General features: G+C 40.1%; 1 pseudogene; it reads right to left on the bottom strand.

Moving 5' to 3' along the window:
* Positions 1-289: 289 nt before the first annotated feature.
* Positions 290-1,138, bottom strand: LOC140628172 (large ribosomal subunit protein uL30-like; annotated as a pseudogene).
* Between the last annotated feature and the right edge of the window lie 4,038 nt (positions 1,139-5,176).

The raw sequence follows: 5,176 nt of genomic DNA, 5'->3' as shown, positions 1-5,176 counted from the left end.
ATACCACCACTACGATGTCCAGTGGGTACCTTAAAATCAATATGTTCAGGAGCACTTGGGTGGCTTAGTGGTTGAGCATCTGCCTCCGGCTCAGGAAATGACCCCGGGATCAAGTTCCACATCGGGCTCCCTGCGAAGAGCCTGCTTCTCCCTCTGCCTATGAAGAGTGCCTCTCTCACTCTGTCTCTCATAAATGAATAAATAAAATCTTATAAAATAAAATAAAATAAACATGTTCAAAACGGAACTTATCATATTATATTGTCAAAACTACTCCTCATCCAGTGTATTTTATTTTATTTTATTTTTTTCCATTTGAAAGTAGTCATTTATTAACTGACCAGATTACAAAAATAATCATGGTAGATACCTTAGTTCATCCTTCTAATAAGCCCATTGATCTGGTCTTCCCTGTTGCCAGCATCTCCACCTTCTACAAAATGGGTGGTCTTTTTCTTCATTCCGCTGCATGGAGAAGATAATCTGAAGGGCCTTAAAAAGTTGTTGGCTTCTTTGAAACATTTTCCAACAGTATAGATCTCGTGAGTCAGATCCTCCATGCAGATGATGCCATACTTACCAAGAGACCGAGCAATCAATGTGTTATCTGTCAGGGCAATTCGCTTCTTGTTGATCTTGCCATAACCACGCTTGTAGATCAATTCATTCACTGACTTCAGGTTTGGGTACCCCCATGCTATATATGGATCCACAATTCTTAGCATGTTAACTTAAGCCTTGTTGAGCTTAACAAAGGTGCCATTGAAGATCTGGCGAAGGCGAAGAAGCTGCAACACCTTTCGAACCTTTGGGCTCACACCATTGATACCTCTGATCCTGATGACAAATGCCAACTTGGGTTCTGCAGGCACATAGAAGTTGCCAGCTTTTCTCGCCATCCTCGCCATGCGAATGTCAGTTCTGTACATCTGCCTGTATTCCTTGTGGTAATGCTTAGCCTTTTCATAGATAAGCTTCCTCCTTGCCTTTCGAAGCATCTTTTGGGCAAACCTTTTTCTCAGATGCTTGATCTTCAACTCCACGAAGTTCCTTTGCTTTTACTTAAGGGTTTCTGGCACAGCAGGAACCTTCTTCTTCTTCTCTTCTGCACCCTCCATGGTTCCAGCCGGAAAAAGAGGAAGTTCCAGTGTATTTCATATCAGCATCCACTCAGTTGTCCTGGCCAAAAATAATGGCATCATTCTTGGTTCTTCTCTTTCCCCAAATCTCCCACACCAACTAGTCAGCAAGAACTGTCAGTGCTACTTTTGACATATTTATTGAGTCCACCCACTCCTCTCCGTTCCTATTAACACCATCATCTCTCTCTTAAACTGCCCAAATAGCCTCATTATTGGTCAACCTGAACTTAATCTTGCCCCAGTGTACATGCAGTCAGAGAGATCTATTTTTTTTCTTCAGAGGGATCTTTCTGAAGCAAAATTGATTGTATCATTCTCCTGCTAAAACCCTTCTGCAGTTTCCCAATACCAATCTGGATTAAATTCAAAGTCTTTGATGTGGCTCTATAACATTCTTGCGGCTCTATAACATTCTTCATCAGCTGACCCCTGCTGACCTCTTCAACAATCTCTCTACAAAATCTCTATTTCTTTCAGTTGTTTGAGTGATCATACTTCCTTTTCTCTCTGGATCACCACATTGGGTATTTCCCGCTCAGGTCACCCTTTGCCTCTCATTTAGCTAATTCCAACTCATCCTATAGGTCCTGGTTTAAATGTTACTTCCTCCAAAAAACCTTCCAGATCATTCCAATCTGGGATAGGTGGCACACCTTATGTGCTACATTAGTATCTTATGTCTCCCTATGCTGCACTTAATAGTTAGTCTTGTAATTGACAGTTTACTAGTCTTTCTTCTAGACTGTATCCTCCACGAGGGTGTTTTTAGGCCTCTGATGCTAATTATACAGGAGATGTGCAAGATGTATTTGTGAGATGGAATTGAATTCAGTGTCACCAAGGAGCCTTACCAAATGCAAAGCTTTTATTGTCATTTTTAATCTTTCTGAATACTCAAATTATTTGATCCTTCCCTGTGTTCTTAAAATTATTCTTTGTTTTCAGCAACACATTGTCTGTAGATTCCCTTTCTACGTTTTTGACAATTTCTAGTCCTTCTTGTTTGCTGACCCCTTCCCTGTCCCTTAACTTTGGACATTTCGCCCAAGACTCTATTCTTCACACTTCTACTTTTCTTCTTCACATTCATTGTCTGGAACATAAAAGCATTAAAAAATATTTGTTTCCTTCCTTCCCTCACTCCTCAGAAACTCATTTAATCTTGTGGCTTCAAATATCTCCCAGATCCATGTTTTTTTTTTGTTTTTTTTTTTTTTTTCAGATCCATGTTTTAATCAGAGTAATCCAATGGAATATTGGTCACCTGACACTTCAAATCAACTAGAAATAAATACCGTAGCACCCAACCACCCCAATTCAGTTAGTTCTTGCAATATAATCTCTGTGTTTGTCAGTTGAAACTAAGAGTCTCCTAATCACTGGGGCTCTATACATCAGGCATCTCTAGCTCCTTCATCTACTTTATGGGATGTATGTTCTTAGCCATGACAACTTAACACCATTTCCTTTGAAATGTGGCTCATGTATTGACTCCTTTTTCTCTTTTATCCTTCCACTATTCTCTCATCTCTTCACCCTTAGGTTACTATAACAGATACTATAAAAGACATCTTCCTGGTTGACCTTCCTGACCTCAATATCACCCACTTTCAAATATGTTCTGTATACTGTTGCCAGGCTAATTACTCACACGCTGCTTTCGTGGCCTGGGGCTTTTCATATAGTAGATTCGATAAATATGAGAACAGCAGTTCACTCCCCCTCAAGAACTTACAGTGACTACAAATCATCTGCTAGGTCCAAATTCCTCTCTCTGACTTTTTTTCCATCCCTCTGGCCCTAACCAACTTTTTCAGCTTTCACACAATTCTCTACTATTCTACGCATTCTCCTTTGGTGACTGGCTAAGCTTCTTGCATTTCCCCAAACATAGCCTACTTCTTTCTGTTGTACTTGCTGGATCCCCTACCTGACCAAGCCCACTACCTTGCCAGTGCTAAAAGCCTGATATTTTTCATATTGAATGAAAAAGTCGCTTTTTCTCTTGATAAAATTAATATAGCATGATAGAATTAATGCTTATTCTGTGCCCCCTTTGTTCCTTGTTTGTATTTAAAACATACATTACTTTCTTGCTGGCATCAGCAATATGCACGTCTGGACTGTAAACTCCACGAGATCAGGGACCCTTGTTCATCCTTTAATCCCTGGAAGCATCCAAACCAGTGCCTGGAATGCACATAGTATACACTGGTTAATTATTCTTGGAATTGGATTGGCCACATCTGCAAGTTCCTTATCCACCCTCTTCCCCATATCCCCACTCTTGGTTTTTATTTCTTTAATAGTCAGGCAGCTCTCTTTGAATAAAATCCAGCTGGACACACTCAGCTCTGGTGAGACTCTCCCAAGTTTCGGCAGAAGCAGCTTCTGGATGTCTGCCTAATTTCCAAGACTCATCAGGATCTGGCTCTCCAATTTATATACCCTTGCTTCTCATTTGTTTCTAAGCATGTGTCTTCCATTCCACATTATGTTAAATCTTTCAGCTCAGTCACTGTTCACACTCTTGCCCATTCCAGAAATACTTTTCCCTTATTCTGATCAAATCCTCCCCAAACTTCAGACTCAGCTTAAATCTTACTTTATCCACAATGTCATCTTTAACTGTTTGAGCCCACGTTTATCTCTCCCATGTCTGAATTCCTTTGGCAGAGATAATGTAATATCTTATGATATTCTCGAACTCCATGATGCATGTGTCTCGTTATTTTCAGCAAGAGTATTGGCTCTTCCAGGGCAGGACCATATTTTAATCTTCTTTGGTAATAGTGCTGCTGATTATTAGGTTGATAAGTCAACAGAGCTATTTTCATCCCTGTTGCTAATTTCTCCTAAGTTGAAAAAACTCTTAGAGCCCCACAGCCTACTTTTGCCTACAAAAGAGCCACAGAACTAGGTTTGTGAGAACGCCTAAAGATCAGTCACTATGACACAAAGTAACAGATTTTTAAAAATCAACTTTTTTGACAACTAAATCAGAGTTTGTTCACAGTCTAGCTGGCTGTCATGCAAGAGGTTAAGACACCTGGGAAAAGAGTGAATTAAAAATGGTTGATTTTTGTGGCCACTAGAGAAACGTGATTGAATAGGCCCCAACAAATTAATCATTATCTTTATCATTTTTTTAATTATGGGAGAAAAGGTCTAAGTTCTGGATGATGAGGTTTTTCTAGGCCTAAAATCCACATGGATGGTATTTGAACTTCCACCATAGATTTAGTCCATTCATGAATTTAAGAAGTTGTTAAAAAAAAAGGCCTGACTTACTAAGCCTGCTTTGAGCCAGAGAAGTATACTTTAGCTCCACATACAACACAAGGAAAAGCTGAACAAAAGGCATAGTGTAGCTTAGGCTTTGTGTGAATCGCACTCTGTATTTTTACCATGTGTAGGGGGTAGGGGTGGGAGTGAAAATAATAGCGTTTCTCCCCTTATTTCTGTATTTTAGGTTCATTCCTTATTCTAAGGAATCAGTTTCCTCTTAGGCATTTTAATATTTTTCTCACACAATGAACTGGTTAGGCTAACTGCATTTGAATTTTCCTACTATTTCTTTAAAACCACTATAATAAACTATGCTATTGACCATGTCAGAAGGCAGATGAGATCAGACACTTTATGGAGGTCTGGCTTGCTTCTTACAGTCACTCATTTTTATATATTTCTATTAATAAGGATAAAACGTTACATTCTTTCTTTGGTCTCTGTTTTGTCTTTTCCAGCTGCCACAGAATGTGAACTATTCTATCATCAAAGTTCCTCTGAAAGCCTTTAACCCTTACCAGTGGCTGGTCACTGCTCTAATGGGTCACTCTAGTCATTATTTTGTACGGACCGCCCATGACTACTTACAAAAGTATTCAATTAGAAATGTTCCCTCAGGGCAGCCCAGGTGGCTCAGCGGTTTAGCGCCACCTTTGGTCCAGGGCGGGATCCAGGAATCCTGGAGACCCGGAATCGAGTCCCACGTCGGGCTCCCTGCATGGAGCCTGCTTCTCCCTCTGCCTCTC

This window comes from Canis lupus, chromosome X (genome assembly GCF_048164855.1).
Source record: "Canis lupus baileyi chromosome X, mCanLup2.hap1, whole genome shotgun sequence".
NCBI classification, from domain to species: Eukaryota; Metazoa; Chordata; class Mammalia; order Carnivora; family Canidae; genus Canis; species Canis lupus.
The sequence above is the reverse complement of the archived record's forward strand: the minus strand, read 5'-3'. Positions and strand labels throughout refer to the sequence as shown.